The sequence below is a fragment of the Ursus arctos genome, unplaced genomic scaffold (assembly GCF_023065955.2).
Source record: "Ursus arctos isolate Adak ecotype North America unplaced genomic scaffold, UrsArc2.0 scaffold_7, whole genome shotgun sequence".
In the NCBI taxonomy this organism is placed as follows: Eukaryota; Metazoa; Chordata; class Mammalia; order Carnivora; family Ursidae; genus Ursus; species Ursus arctos.
In genome coordinates this window covers 61,949,553-61,966,858 of record NW_026623089.1, presented here as the reverse complement: position 1 = coordinate 61,966,858, position 17,306 = coordinate 61,949,553, and the positions used below count along the sequence as shown (strand labels likewise).

General features: G+C 38.3%; 1 protein-coding gene across 20 annotated transcripts in view; it reads right to left on the bottom strand.

Annotated features, from left to right (window-relative positions):
• The window catches only part of RHOBTB1 (Rho related BTB domain containing 1), a 117,020-nt gene that overhangs the window by 92,311 nt on the left and 7,403 nt on the right, over positions 1–17,306 (bottom strand). For 18 of the 20 annotated variants that reach the window (XM_057308243.1, XM_048218735.2, XM_057308237.1 and 15 more), the window contains one exon: positions 10,389–10,490. The gene's annotated coding sequence lies outside the window, so the exon portion shown is untranslated. Of the gene's footprint in view, positions 1–10,388; positions 10,491–13,391; positions 13,458–17,306 lie in introns of those variants that run through there. The other 2 variants (XM_057308241.1, XM_048218733.2) reach the window with 2 other exon arrangements.

The window sequence follows — 17,306 nt, the reverse complement described above, 5'->3', positions numbered from 1 at the left end:
TTCTCTCTTCAGGGATAAATTTGCTGCATGGTCTAGAGATCCGTGATCTTGGGCCAGGATCTTCTTACCCCATTAGGGCTGGAAAGGCACCTCCCATATTTGCACCTTTGAATTTGCTTTTTCTGTACCAACTTCTGATGGACAAGAATGCTTACTTGCAAGAGTTTTTACTTGTAAGAGTTTTTAAGTTAAGTATAGACTAAAAGCTGAAATTTTAAGCTGAAATACTTTTTATTAGCTTGCATGGAAATGCTAGGTAATAATTGTGTGAATGCTGTGTTGATTTTATCTGGAAGCAAGATTGAGTTTCAGCAACTTGTCCATATATGCAGTTCTGGAAAATCATGATACTTGGTGAAAAGTTCTCTCTTTAAAAAAGAATAAGTGCTTTTACTTAGCATAAACATTGTTTTTCAGTTTTTCCATATAAGAATCCCTCCTTGAAACTCTTCTTTTTGGCAAAAGCTAACAGAATTATATAAAAAGATGACAATCGATGAAAACAGAAACACCATAATAATGGATTCTGGGACTACAAGACTGAGAACTGGGAATCAAGCCCAGTTCAACATTTACAATAATGGGCTGCTCACTTGTATTTCATGTTCTGTGAGGGGTGGTGGAAAACGAGGGGGTGTGAGGGAGTCTTATCTGGTCTTCTGCCCATTTAGTTCATTGTTGCATCAGAAAGTGATATAACTTCACAGTTCTCCTGTAAGGCTACGTGAGGACACCGAGTTCTCAGGGAAAAGGATATAACCAATTTAGAAGCTGCAATACGGGTCAAATAAATGTAAATTGGAATAATAAATGCCATTGGAAAAGTCTCAGACTGGGAAAAGCCTTGGGGTGTTAAATATTGGAACTGTGGCATGTAAGAAGAGCTATAATAGCATTTCATTTGGCTATTTTATTAGTTGGAAGGATTTTTAAAAAGATGAAATTTCTATACTTCATACATTTAACTTATATTCGAGTATTTGGAATGTTTCTTTTGATCACACATTATTTTTTCTATTTTTATAACAGAGAAGATGGCTAAAATCTCCTTATATATGTATGTGTGTGTGTGTGTGTATATATATGTGTATATATGTATATAGACATATATATGAATAAGTTTTCATTATATGAAAATAATCCACTGTACTCATTTAAGGGCCAAGTGCATCTAACTCTGAGTTAGAAAGCAGCACATTGGAGTGTGCATTCCTTTTTTAACTGGTCTCTAAGTAGGAAGCCTGAGGACAGTATTTCAATAATATTCCTCTGTACTAATGCTCCTTGCTTTTATTTATTTATTTTTATTTTATTATTTATTTTTAAAAAAATTTTATCCATTTATTTGAGAGAGAGAGAGAGAGAGAGAGAGGGACAGCATGAGCAGGGGTGGGGGTGGGGGGGTGGAGAGGCAGAGGGAGGAGACAACAGACTCCCCTCTGAGCAGGAAGCTCCCACACACCTGATCCCAGGACCACGGATCATGACCTGAGCCAAAGGCAGACGCTTAATTGACTGAGCCACCCAGGTGCCCCAATGCTCCTTGTTTTAAAAAATTTATTTTTAAAACGTCTGTGCCCTGATAAGTAGGCACTGTTCAATAGGCCCCATAGCAAATCACACAAATGAAAAAATATTACTTCATAATATATTATCTTACTGGTAGATCTGATGTGATGGAGTTTGTATTTCAATATGTACCAAATTTTTAATAATAAAAATATTTTCACAAAATGGGTATCACTTCCTGGATCTTTAAGTACATTTTAATTTTGAAAGAGACAATTTCTGGATTCTGAAAGCATTTAAGTACCCAACATACACAATGTGTTTTAAATCATCTGCCTTTGACAGCTAACATGCCAATATTTAGACTTTATCAGAAACTTCTGCATGTGAAATTAGGGCTGGAATCTTTGCCATGAATTTAAAAAATTCTTAGCTTTATTGGCTAAGTTTAAGAGTCTTGAGATCAATAAACAAGGGAAAATTACATGTTATAAATTACTATGAAAAGAAAGTATATTTCTAATTAATTAAAAAAATTGACTTATGAATGAATGAACTTTCTGGTGCTTTGTCCTCTACAGGATTAAAGTATGAAATGGTATTAGAGGGGTAGTACTGAGTTGGTGCTTTGGGAGTGTTTTGAGAACCTTGGACTTCCATCTCACAACCACTGAGAAGTGCTGACAACTCAGGAGAGTGCAATTCGGAGAGATAATGCAAATGATAGAGTTGTAGGGATGGCATCCTTTTTATTAAACCTTAACCTATCAGTCCTGTGTGGTCATACTTCTTCATACTAGCAGCCACAACAACCATCTCAGTGATGCAAAAGCTGATGAAGAGAATGAAAGGAATGAATGAAGGCCCCCCACTGCAGGCTGTTCCACGGGCAGATGTCAATGATTGGATTTGTTTAGTCTTCCCCTTGTGCCAAATGTAATTATAAACCTTTTGGTTCTTTCTTTTATGGTTAAGATTTTAAGCTCTGAAAATCTCAACATGTCTTTTCCATGTCACTGGACACGTGCCACATGGTTATTTTATAGAAGGGCCGTTGCTTACCCACATCGATGAGAGCAGGGAGCAAGGAGGCTGGTTGATTTAAATACCCTAACTGAGAATTTACTGTGGATTTAAAATCTCTGACTTAATGTTGCATTAACTACTGGTGGCTGCTTTACTGCCTTTAAAACATGCATATATAATTGGATACTGTAATGCTTTGCGGGTAAAATAAATACCAACTCACACTAAAATAAATACTCTGCATGATGAAGTTCATGCAGGCATAAATTAATCATTTACCAGTTAACCAACATGCACAGGAAAGAAATAGATCACTTATTAAAGGTTGCCTCATCTATAAAATGGGAAAAATAAAATGCTGATACATTTTACAGTGGTGCTGTGAGGGGAAATATATAAAATTATTGCTAAGCAGTTTATAAACCATAAAATGCAGTATGAACATTAAATTAATAATATTTGTACTAATTCAGATTCAACACCCTCTGCATTAAATATATCTTTTTGCCTATTGAAGCATACACAAAACCAAGCTGAGGCTCTTTATTTAATTTTTAATGTGTCTTTAGAGTTCTGCAAAGCATTGCAGAAGTTATGGGTTATGTTAAAAACTTTTTGGTGGCTTGGTGCCACCATTTCTAAGATAAAGTTCTTGGCCATTCACATCCCTGATCCCATTTTTAAGGTCCTCTTCCAAATAGCTTTATGTCTTTCACTTGCAAGGATATAGTAGTTATGAAGGGAACATAAGCTTGAATTTTTTAATCAGGCGGAAGTTGTTAACATGTGCTGTGCTTTGGTTTATTCTAAATTACAGGTTGAAATAGGGAAGTGTTGTCAGACTGGGTGCAGGGTGGGAGCATTGGGTCTCTGCAGACTGCATAACTGCAGGGTAATCCCGTGCTGGGACAGCAGCGTGGCCCGAAGCAGCAGGGTCCCGAGGCCATCTCGCTGCTCAAAATGTTACAGGCTTTAGAGATAAATCAAGCTGCTGTTTCTCAGCTCAAGTCCAGAAATACCATTCAGGGACACGAGGGAGAACTAAGCAACACAGCACATAGTTCCTTTCTTCTTCTTCTGCATTTTTTAAAGGAGTCTTATTGTTTAGAAGACGAGCTTGTACAAAACCTGTAATCTACTCAGCACATTTTTAACACTGTCAATATCCCTTTGACTCTCAATGATAAAACACATCACATGTTTCTTCATTCACTTCCTTTTATAGGGGCTGTTAATATAGAAATACCTCCTCATCTTCCACTATGAAATGATAAATGGCTGACTGGAGATGTCTGAAATATTGTCCAATCTCCCCAATGTATCATGTGTCACCAGCAATAATAAACAGTGACTAATCTTTGGTCATGAACTGTATTTATGGCTTTCTTGTCATCAGGAAGTACATATTTTCTTGAATCATGTTTAAGGATCTAATATTTATGCTAGGAACATGTGTGCTAAGAAAAGTATACCTGAGTCCAAAGAAAAATAATTCTCCATATTTTCTTTCATTTAGCTATTTTCAGAAAGCTTAGCATTTCTATCTGTATCTCTCTCCCATCCCCCGCCCCTTTATTTTGGATCAGGATTCACCCAGAAGAATTCTGATCAGGAACCTAGTTTATATCCCAGTCAGTTCACCATTTTGGTGATAATAGTCTTCTCATCTAATAGGAAAGGAATATGGCTAAAAAGCAAACTTATCCCACTTAAAGCTTATCAGTGATCAAAAGGAAACACAGTAAAAATGTTCCTTCCATTTCCAAAATCCAATTGGGGGTTGGGGGATCAAAGTTTTCCTAAAGTAGCTATAGTGGCAGAACAGCAGAAGATAAAGGCTATTAACAGACGGTGAATTAAGGCTTTGAGGGAAATGCAGTAAGATCAATAAGTGTGTAATTCTACTTCAGTTCCGTTTAATTAATACATATCGAGTTTCTGCCAGATACCAGGCACCGGAGTAGGTGCTTGGGATATACCAGTCAAAACTCACAAATATTGCTGCCCTCATGAAACTTACATTCTAGTGGAGGGAGACAGAAAATAAATAAATGAGTAAATTATAGAAACTATTAGAAGGTGACAAGTATTATGGAGAAAAATAAATCAGGGAAGGAATAGTTAAGTGTGGGAAGGGGATGCATTTTTAGAAGGGTGGTCAGTGAAAGTCTTATTGAGAAGTTGACATTTGAGCAAAGACTTGAAGAAAAGCAAATCATGTGGATTCCTGAAGACTGTCTCAGACAGGAAGTAGCAAGTGCAAAGGCCCTGAGGCAGGGACATGTCTGGTGTATTGGCAGAACTGTAAGGAAACCAGAGTGACTGGAGTGGAGTGAATGTGGGAGTCGGGGCAGGAGATGGTGGTCGTGGTGGGCTAAAGCATATATGGCCTTGAGGACCATTGTTAGTCTCTAGCTTCTAATCAGATTGAAATGGATGTACTGGAGAGTTTTGAGTCAAGGAACAAAATGATCTGACTCTTACTTTATTGAAAATAGACTGTAGGACACAAGGGTGAAAGCAAGGAGATCAATTAATCAATTAATGAACAGTTCACCTCTCCTCTCTGCATACATTTAATGGATATGAGCCAGAAATTAATGAGAGACAAAAGTTTACAATTATAGGCAAACATACTGAAGTTGTAACTACACAAAGCTAAAACTGGTTGAAAGAGAGAATTCAATAAAGCAATCATTTTCATTTCTACAACACCAGTTGGTGAGTTTGAAAACATTTTAAATTAAGGTCACGAGCAACTAATGATAAAAAATAACCGTTAGGGTTTGGGAAATTCAAATATCTATTGCTAATTAATAGATAAAAAAATCTCCCTCCTTAGCATGGTCTGAATTGTGGAATTAAGCAGGTGTGGATTATGACATTGAGATGGTCTCCTCACATGCCTTTCAGTCCCTTGCTTCTCAGGAGTTGGAAGTAAGGGAACCTTGAGTTAAGAAGAAAGCAAACCACCAAGAAAATGAAGGGAACCATAGTGTGGATTATGCATAAATGTTTTTACTTCCAAATTTAAAACATTTGAATGATGGGAAGATAAAGAGAGTTGGGTTTTCTCCAGGGAACAAAGAAAAGAGAAAAATAAAAATACTAATAAAAGATGAATTTAGCCTTATAGTCAACTTTCCTGGCAGTCAGAATTATTAGGTTATGAAACAGAGCTCTCCCCATCTCTCCTGGGCCAGTTAGGCTTAGAACAAATTGAACCTAAAAAAGTGTCAAAATTCACAGTAGGAGCGCCCACTCAGAGTTCCATTTCTCTCTCTGAAGTAGGTTACTACATTCACCTAGGGAAATTTCTGTTGAATTATAATTAGGTGGCTAATTAAAAAGTGGATTATCAACTATATTAAAATATGCCAGAAAGATGTGCACATCATTCATTCTTTAATTTAGGAAATCCACTTTTTCCTTGAAAAAAAATTCTCACTGAGAAACTCCAGGTATAATATGTATCTTTTCTTTTTTTCTTCTTAAATCACTGTTACTGAAGTAAGTCTCAGATTTTTGTTCATTGAGGTAATGGATGTATTTTGAGCTTCCTCTGTTAATAAAAAGTACCTACACATAGTTACCATTCTTACAATGAGAACCAACAGCTATGATAAGAACCCCAAGGCAATGCAAGGTCTCCAGAAAAAGCAAGAAGTACCATTTATTCACTCCTAACATATGTCAAATGCTGTATCGTTAATTCTCTCAACAACCCAATGACATAACTTTCTGCCTATTAGATGAGGAAACTGAGCTCAGAGAAGGCAATTTATTCAAGGTCACACAGCTTGGAGGTTATAAAGCTGAAATTCAAACTCAGGTCTGTTTGACTTGAAAGTCTTGCATTAAGCCAGAGTTTTCCCTCTGAACTGTTTTAACACGAAGCTAAGACCATTTCGTCGCATTTGATTTATTTTGAAATGGATAATATTTGTGTATGATATAGTTGAGATCTTATATTAACAAGAAGACCATATTTCCTAGCCCTTTGTCCAGGCATGAGTTTATTTTGTAAACTCAGAGATCACTAGGAGACTCCTGAGCCATTCTAACAGCAGGAGTTAAAAAGTAATAGTCCCCCGGGTACTGTAGGTTACTTTTTATTTGTCTCTTCCTAATTTTTTTCTAATTTCTAAGAAGGTGCAAATTAAATGATAGCCCACGAACTTTGGTACAGTCCTGCCCATGCGTTTGGTAGACCAGTCAAGTATTAAGTGGGTCAGTCCATTCCCGAAGGCCCCTAACAATTGAGCAGTCCAGCTGGATGACCTAGCAGATAGGCATGCCCGACTCCATTTGCGGCGGGCTGACGGAATCGCTCATAGGACTCGGTCCTGATACCATGAGGGTGATTCGGAGTTCTTGTCCAACAAATAATGACAACAATAACAATGTAATTCTACAAATATTTTCTGATGGCCTCCTGTGTATCAGACATTATGCTTTCACAGACATGATGTCACTGTACTCCCGGGTTTCTCAGTCTTGGTACTATTGACCTTTTGGACCAGAGGACTTTTTGTTATGGGGGGGGGCATCCTGTGCATCTTGAAGAGCAGCATCCCTGGCTTCGACCCCCAGACACCCGTGTCACGCCCACTGCCTCCAGGTGTGACAGCCAAAACTATCTCCAGACATTACTTAATGTCTCCTGGTGGGAAAAAAAAAAATCACCCCAGTTGCCATGAACCTCTGTTTTACCTCCTCAACACCTCCAGCAGGCTGGTACTGCTAGACTAGTAATATTATTGGTGAGGAAACCGCGGTTCTACGAGTTTCAAGTAAAACGCCTCAGGTCTCACTGGTAGGAAATGACAGCGCTAGAACGCACAGAGACTGCCTGCCTCTTTTGAAGGCTGTTCGGTGTGGCTGGAACCCACAAGTCATGATGTGCCCTCTCCCACCCTCCTCACTTCTAGATCTCATCCTGGGGGTGCAGCCCCAGGAAGGAGGAAGGCGTGCACATGACATAGTACGCGGAACTTTTATTGTACCGTGGCCTTTTATTTGGCAGATTAATTCCATCTTAATTGGAATTCTGGAAACTAATGAAAAAAAATTGCAAGTGTTAGATGGTCTGTTCTCAGGGTTTTTGAATCTGTCTGATTTAATTCTAACCAATTAGCATGCTATTATGGAGGAGTATTATGTTGAGAATCAATATTACACTAAACACTAATATTTTATTCAGTATTAAAAATTTATACAAGTGGTAATACAAGTGCTTTATTCTTACTTTGTCTAAATGAGAAGAAATGCTTCCTTAGGGCGATTCCAGTTACCAAGAAAATGTTATCTTCTTAGGATACTATTGGCATTACACTTTACATAGATCATTGCTTCAATGAATTAATAAGATTTAATTGAATGAAATGTGTTTATTATAAAGTGTAAGAGTTTTTCAGTGTATCAAAAATGTTTTCCGTTTTCTACTTATATCTCCTGTTAAGAGGTCAACAAAAGTACATTACTGTCCAATATTGCCAAAAAGGTCAAAATAACTCATACTCATCCTGGCTTCAGGATATCCTTCCTGTTTCCCTCCCTCCTTTGCTTCCTCTTCTTTTTTCTTCATTTGGATACTCTATCCTTTTTTGATTCAGATATAATCTTAGGCTGGAATTGGAACTTGAATGCACCCAGACTCTGCATTCTGTATCTTTTTTGCACAGAGAAACTACTAAGCCTAGATAAACTGTAAACTAGATAAACGTCTAATGACCACCTAGATATAGTTCAGTTGTGTGTGATTTCAAAACTGGATTTCAAGTCAGCACTCCAGACTGTGCCCCCGGGTGCCTTTCCCAGCGTCTGGCTTTGCCACATGCTTTGGTTTTAGACCTGGGCCCACTGTGTGGATCCCGTGGCTCTTTCTGACCTCTCTTCTGTCTACTTCTTCTACTCTCCTAAATTTGGTAGCTTTTTCAAACTTCCAAGCCAGGAAGTACTTTATGGACTTTAATTCCCAACTTCTCAAATATTTGAAAACTATGAGAAAATGATACTTTTAAAAATATCCCTAACTTGGTGAATTGTCATACTCTGTTCTTCAGTATTAGATTTAGGAAAGTTTTGCTTCATGTTTTAGTGATCTCCCAACTGGGTTGGCAAGATCAATCAGTTAATATGCACATACCTTGAAAAAGCTACTCTTTGGGAAAAGGTTGCTTGTAATTCTAAAGGCATATTAGAAGTTAAAACCTGCCATGCAAAATCAAAGTAAAAAAAAATCGTTGAATAAATTAAGCTAACCGAAAAATTAGAAATTGGAAGTATGTTCAGCATAGTAATCACCATTACAAATAGGAAAATTTAAACTAAAAAAATAACATTTAATGGGTTGACTTTTCTAAAATATTGATTGGATTTCATTAATAAGCACTTTATGCATATGGCTATTCTGAAAGTTCCTTTAAAAATGAAAGACTAATGCCTTAATGAGAGGTATTATTACATGAACATATTTGAATCTGGCTTATGAAAAATAGGGCTTGAGAATTTAAAATGTGTGCATAAAATGCAAATGGATTTAATTAACTGAAAACCCATAAGACAGAACTTCTTCAAATAAGCAATTACTTTGGGGACTAATAGAGTAAATAGGATCCTGATTCATTAGCACAAATATCCATATGAGAGAAGGATCAGCAAATTTTATTCTTTAAGTTATTTATGCACACATGGTAATATCTCATTAATTTACGGCTTCAATAAATTTAAAATCTTTTGATATTTTTTTCATGAGCTGGGCTGACGTTTACCTTTGCTTTGCAAACACTTTATTTATAGGTAGATAATATATGGTGTTTTAAACATTTATTTTCAATCTTGCATATACTTTGTAGACACAGAATAAACTATTTTCAGTGAACCTCAGGCACTTTACAAGCTCCTACATACATCCAATCTATATGCTAATAACAAAATGTTCATATGATTTATTATTACAGGTTTCCTTAAGGATTTCTACTTTGTAATGTTTTGTTGGAGTTACTATATGTAGTTTAAAGAATAAAGGCCACATTTATTTGAAAGTTATCTTTAATTCAGCCTGCCCACAAATTCAGAGATGCCCACCTTCCTAATTTGTCAGAATAAATGAAATGCATTAATGAATATTCACAGCTATACATACAGAATTTTTCTTTTAAACATGCATTAGAACATATAAAGAAAAGTAATGTACAATGAAGGTTAAAAATAACAAATGATTTTGTGGGTGGACAAAGGAGTGAACTGTCTCAAATCATTTTAAGTCCTGCAGGCACAATATCCTGGTGAAAGAACTTAATGATGTTGCCCTTTCTTTAAGGGCTGATTTTGCTCACGTGGGGTGACTCAGTTCTAGTCACTTGCAAAGTGAGATGTTTTTCCAGTTAAAGACAGTCAGTGCCCAGGCCAAAAGGGGTGGATACTCCAAACGAGGGCTTCTGGAATGAAGAGAAATGCCACTGCCCATCAATCTGGCATTTCTAAATCTTCCTTTTATGTGGCCATGACTTTTCAGAGTCCACATGTCAATTTGCACCAAAGAATTAAAAGTGTGTATAAAGTGGGTAGAAGAGTTATGTTACTTTAATTATCAAAACTCATATGTAGTTCAAAATGACTCCAGTTCTAAGCCAGATAAAACATATTAAATTAGAATTTATAAAAACCACAATTGCACTAAAAATGGAATGTTCTCCTTTTTAATGAAATATTCTGAAGACAGATCTGGATATTATTCATAAATCATGCTACCTTCACACCAGAAGCATTTCCATTTCTTTTGTAAAAATCGTAAGGAAATTAGGAGAAGGGGAAAGGCAAACCCGTTACCCAAATTAGTGGTTACTTACCATATGAAGGGGAAGAACAAGCTTCAATTCCATTTTCGTGACTTAATCAAGAATACTTGATGAGAGAGGCCTCTTTCATGTGCTTCTTGAATGTTATAAAATCTGGGGAGGAGATAGAAGCATGGACTGTTTCATTGTCAAGAGGAAAACTGCTTAAAACAATACTAGTTGATGATTATACAGTAGACCCCTGAGCAACGCAGGGGTGAAGGGTGCTGACTCCATATGGTCAGAAATCTGCATATAACTTTTGACTCTCCCAAAACGTGACTACTAATAGTCTCCTGTTGCCTGGAAGCCTCACTGATAGCATAAGCAGTTTATTAACACATATTTTGTATGTTCCATGCATTATACACTGTATTTGTACAACTAAGTAAGCTAGAGAAAATGTTATTAAGAGAATCATAATGAAGAGAAAATACATTTATAGTACTCTACTGTATTTATCAAAAAAATCTGCTTCTAAGTGGACTCCTGCATTTCAAACCCACGTTGTTCAAAGATCACCTTTATAAGTGAAACAAATCACAGCTTGAGTCCTCATCCTTGAAATCCACATGTTTTTTTCTTGGCTTCCTTGAAATCTCACTTCCAATTTTGCAGGAAACTCCTTTCAATTTTCCTCTTCTGGCTCTTCTCCTTTCCTTAATGTGGGCCTTCGTCAAGGGTCTCCACTTGGCAGCAATTTCACTCACACCCATGTCTTAAATTAATACCTTTTTCTCATGCTTTCTGGGCTGGATCTTCATCCCTATCATCTCCTGAATTTGCTTTTCTTTCCGTACCTAAAATCAATGGGATTGCCACTCTCCCTGGCTTGAACATGTGATGTCCTCTTCATTCTCCCCCATCACTGCACCTCCCAAACCCACACATCTAACTGATTATAATGACTTCATGCACAAGAAGCTCAACTTCCCTTGACATGTCCAAGGCCATCATCATGGCAGAAACTCACTGCCGTCCACCATCTCCCATCCAGACAGTGGCCTTCCTATCTCATGTACTCCCTGCTTCCACTCCCCATCAGTTCCTAGCTCTCCTAATGATCCCAGTTTCCTTCCTAAACCTCATGCTTCCCCACTTGCTTGAAAACTTCGGACACTTCCAGTCAGTGTAAGATCAAGTCCAGGCACTCCTCAGCAGAGCTTCCCAAGATCCCAGATCAGTGCACTTACTACTTTCCACGTAACCATACCAAACCCTTTCTCTTCACTCTTCCTCTCCTCCAAAAAATGATTTGCCTCTGTGATTTGGCTGACTAGCTTTCTGCTGTCTGAAATGCTCATTTTTTAACACCCATTATTTAACACCCAAATATTACCTCTTTCAGGGATCTTCCTGAATTCTTGTGTAAGAATTTAGTGTACCTTTCTCTACAAACCCAGGGATCCTTAATTGCAACCTTACCACAAAAATCCCATTTATAGTACTCTGACTATATGCTCTTAACACAGCAGTGCCAAAAGCCCTCACAAAGCTTATAGTCTAGCTAGGGAAACCCTGATTTATTCACATTTCTAACTTCCATGGGGTAATATTCATATTTCATTATGTGGGTGTTCTATAAATTATAGATTAGATGATTTTGAAACATCAAATAGCACTATGAGAGGCTCTTGAACATAGGGTTCAGAACACCATTCTAGAAAATATTTTCTGAATAACTGACAATAGCAAGACTGTCCAAATTTGGGACACTTAAAGGAATGGAAGGAGAGAGGATTAGGAAAAAAATACAGATGGACATGTTATTTTTCTCTTTTTTATTTTAACACAAATTTGTTTAATCATTTTATAAAGATCAAGTAAGGTTTATATCTCAGGGAAGATGTTGCATTTGTTTCAGTGAATCAGGTCACAAAACATGTAGTCACTGTGCATTTGAGATTAATACATGAAATGTATCTCATGGCAGATCTCCCATTAGGGCTGGAAAATATCTTCCTGGTACCTGTCTTAGTGCCTGGCCCATAGAAGATATTTTAATATTTGTTGACTGAATAAGCACTTGCTCATCCAGTTACCTCTGTCCAGCTGCCCTCCAATCTCGTTTCCCTTTTATAGCCAAACTACTGCAAATAATTACCAGTAGTCATCTTTCTTTTCTTATCTCCCATTGGCAGCTCACACCTCTGCAGTCTGACCTTTGTCTCATCACAGTGCTCCCTGGCTGAGGTATTAACCGCCCCCCCCCCCCCCCCCCCCCCCCCCCGGCCCGGCCCCCGCATGCGCAGATGGTTGTGGTGTAGCCAGCGCTGGGAGGGAAGTTGAGGCTGCAGCTCACCTCAGAGAGGTTGCTGAGAACGTGCTGTGTGATGTGTCAGCCCACAGCATACTTCTTCTAAACAGGGATGCCAGCACGTGGGTGAGGCGAATCAATACTGCTTCATGAACATTTGGTTTATTTACCCTGGGCGCACACGCACCGCTGGGTGGAGGAGGAGGCAGTGCTGTCTGTGCTCATAAAATTCCTTGCTGTCAGGTTCACGTTCTCTCTCCCGTTCAGACCCCAGGACCTCAGATTCTTCTGTGCTCAAATTCCACCCCAGTGCCACTCTGTCGTGGTCACCAACATGTCAGAATGGCTTTCTTCTCTATCATGCTAGCTCCCTAGCTATGTCATTAGGAGAGATGTAAAATATGAAATGTGAAATATTCTCCAACAGGCATGACTGCAAATAGACTCAGTTAGAACTCTATTTCCCATACATATCCCTTAGAGATTTCTCTCTAATTCAAAACAATTCTCTCCTGATCGGTGCTCTCCACTCTTGCTACATAAAATAAACAGTTCTCAATCTTTCACATTTAAGCCAACTGACCACTCCCACCCTCCTGAAATGAAATCCTCGCTTCATTGCCCCCTTGCCCCCCATGATCCAGCAATTGCCTGGGTTTCCTTCTGTTTCACTACTCCTTTCATCCTTCACAGGCTCATCCTTCACTACTTGGCTGTTACGGATTTGAATTCCTTAAGACTTTGGTTCCACCACTCACTTTATAATCTTCCTGTAGGCAGTCATATCCATCTATGGATCATATTCGTCAGAGCCAGAACTGTGGATTAAAGATGAGTCACAAGTTTACATGCAAACCCTAGAGCTTTCTGACAAGCTCCACACCCATAATCCAATGTCTTTTGCTCCATCCTGTAATGTTTCCTACAGAACTCAAACTCTGCATGTCCAACTGAGGTTAGTATCTGTCTTTGCAAACCTGCTCCTTCCCCAGTGTTCCTTTACACTTCCACATGGGCGCCCCATCAATATTGCAGAAGACGGCCTGTCCGTTTACCGCTCCATGTCTCTTGAATCCAGTCACTTTTTGGAAATCACCACCACCTCATCCTTCCTCCCCTAGGCCACGCTACCAGTAACTGTACTGAAAATGTTCAACTGGTCTGCATGACTTTCTCCCCTTGGCAACCCACACTCTGTGTGTAGCTGGGAATATTTTTTTGAAATACCAAATTGATGATGTAACTAATTAAAATCCCCCCCCACCCTTCTCATTGGTTCTAGGATGAAGACATATTTTTTGCTATGGCTAAAAAGCCTTCATGGTGATGGCCCCTGATCACATCTCCAGACCCATGCTGTTCACCCCTGTTCTGTGTACTCCAGCCACCTGACCTTCCTTCAGGCTCTCACATTGCTTCCGCTCTCTTCTTGCCGCACATCACAGCTTTCCACACCTTCCACAGCATGCCTTCTGCCTCTACTCCTTGTCTAGTTGACTCCTCTCTGTCATTTAGAGCTCACTTTCCAGAACCTTGTGTCTCTTCTCTGTGTCATATTTACAACAGTTTCAGTTTCATACCGATTTGTGTCATTCTTTTACTGTCTATCTTCCCCACCAGCCGGCCTGTAGGCCGAATGAGAGCAGGGGATACCTGAAGCCGTTCATTGTATCCTAACGGTGTCTGGCACTTAGTGGGTACTTGGTAAAGTTGACTTTATTGAACACGTGTATAAAATGAGCATGAAAATAAACACATATAAATTCAGTGTGAAAAATGTACCCATTGCGTAGCATTTGAAAATTCTAAAGATAAGCACAACATTGAGATCGGTAACAAGAGCACTGGGAACTTTTGGAGGATTTAAGAAATTAAAGTAGGAGGGCTTCTTTTCTCACACAGATTGAGTAGTGGGTTGATGGGAGTGATGGGGATTTTTTTTTTAAAGATTTTATTTATTTGACGCAGACAGAGAGTGTGCACGCACAAGCAGGGGGAGTGGGAGAGGGAGAAGAAGACTCCCCACTGAGCAAGGAGCCTGATGCCAGGACTCGATCCCAGGACCCTGAGATCATGACCTGAGCCGAAAGCAGATGCTTAACTGACTGAGCCACCCAGGACCCCCAGTGATGGGGATTTTTTTAATGAAAAATTCCACCTGGACTGAAGCAACTGGCTTAAGAATATAAGAAATATGCTAAGGTATGAAAATAGTGCTTTCCAACCTTATTCTTGCCATTTTTGCCCCTACATATATTGAACAAGAGCCACTGTAAGGAGAGGAAGAGATTGAGACCAGGGACATGCTGGGGAGGCAAAGGAGAGAAGAGGTTTCAAAAATGTTTTAGTCTCTGGATTGTGGGTATTCTGCTGGGTATGCCTTTTTATATCCTTGCTTCTAAAATCCATGTCATTACATGCAATATAATTGTCTCTGCTTCCATATGGCGACAAAATTCTAGCAACTATATCAGGATCTCAATAAATAGGCAAAACGAAAATGTTGCATAAGTTGTTTTCCCTCAGTTACTTTGCAAATAGAACCCCCCCAATAATAAAACACAAATTTTGTAAATTAGAATAGTATCAGTTATGAATGCCATTTTGCAATTATGAGAGTAAAAACATTCCACATTGAAATAAGAAATGCCATCTGATTTCGATTTAACTCAAAGGGGGAAAAACACATTCCATTTAAGAATGACAAATAAAGCTGTCAATGTGATCCATTTATAGCCCCTCTGAGAATGCCACAAATCCACATAATGTTCCGAGAAGCTAGTTATTGTATTTGCTTTCTCAAAGAGAGAAGGCGTAGAAGTTCCTGTGACAGACTGTTATCCAAGGAAACTAAGGTTAGGGGGAATAACTTACATTAGTCAACATCCTAACCTTGCCTTCAAGGAAAGAACGAGAGCTTCAGGCATCTTATTTAAATAATGTGCGGCAGTGGAAAGGGTGGACTGCTGCAGGGACTGATGGGGTGTAAGACAATGGAGAAAGCCCTCTGTTTTCCTTGTCTGTCCCTCACCTCTCCTCTGAGCTCTACAAGGGTCTCACTGACCTCATGAAGCCTCTTTCTGCATGGAAAGCCATGACATCTTCATTGTAAACCTCCAAAGTGCCAGTTATTTTTGAACATTTATTATGGGTCATTTCAGGTTCAGGTACAAGGACACTTGCCACAAATAAACATTGGAAATATAATCTCCATTCTTTATTAAGATACTGAAACTTACTTCTTTTAAGAAGCAGTTTGCTATTAAATACATATCCATGCATTAATATATAAGTATATATAAAACATGACCTTCTGCAGGACATAACTGATTATATTTTTCTCCTTCGCATTGGCTGCTAAAAAACTGAGAACAAAATTTGTTACTATCTTCTAGCCAGAGTGTTGAATTTCATGGCATAAATTTTGAGTATGAATCTCTCTCCTGGCCCCATCTTATTTTCTCAGCCTTATTTTTTTCCTTTGACTCATTTTTTTCTTACCTATTTGAAATATATTTTATATTGCTGTACAGTATGTATTTTTATTAGCCTTTCTCTATAAGCCTTAAATCCTTTCCAGAGTATAAATAAAACATTCAGCATTTATAGATGCCTTTTTTTTTTCCTTTGGAGGGTTGCAGAATTTTCCCAAGGCAACATATAATTTATTACTATAGATGCATGAATATTAACACATTGGTATTCATAGTAATTAAATATTTTGTGATATTTAGTTTAATATTTCAGTTAGATTTTTCTTAATCTAGAAACTGGGATTTAGAACTGGGATTCCTAGCCTGAGGTGGACTCAAATTATATGCAAAATTTTGAGCATGTAAAATTTTATTAATGAGGTGTTTCATGATTTTAGTCCGATTCTGAAAGGTGATTTTGACCCAAAAGATAAAAAAACAAAAGGTTACTGCTTTGCAGTGGAATAATCACAGAAGACCAGACCTTGGTCTTCTGACACTCTACTAATTGACAGGCTATTTATTGACTACGCACTAAGTGCCTGGCACTGTAATAGATACTCAGTAGCTATTAGAGCAGTAAACAGCAATAAATGTGTAGGCTTGACCTCTGACCTCAGGGTGCTTCTAGTCCAGTGGGGTAAGGGTAGATAATAAAAAAACGAACATAAAACAAACAAGCAGTATCTGAGGGGAGACTATTTGAGATGGACCAACTAATGCGAAGAAGGGAGATGTTATAATCCATAGCTCTTCTAGGAAATATGAATGGTAGATCTCCAGATTCACGTTCAGTACTTCAGTCTAGAAATATCAAACTAATGCTCTAATGCATGAAAGTCAGAAGTCTTCCCCTTGTTTTCATTTTTTTTAAAAGTTAGATTTCCTAATGTGAGGGAAACGTATCTTCAGAAAAAGAATGTGATATAACTTATTATACTTTAACTTCATTCAGTAAGTGTTTGAGTCTCCCATCTTTAAGGCACTGTGGGAGATGCCCTCAAGGTGCTCAGCACAGACCAAATAAAATATAACTGCCATACACGTAGCTATAATGTACCGTAAACCAATCCCTTATTGTTCCGTACCATAGGTTTACGAGCCAAGTAAATTCTAGGGCCCAGACGCTTTAATATACAGTTTGAAACCCAAAGCTCTTTAGAAAGGCACCAATCACCCTGTAAAGGTTGAAGATGGATG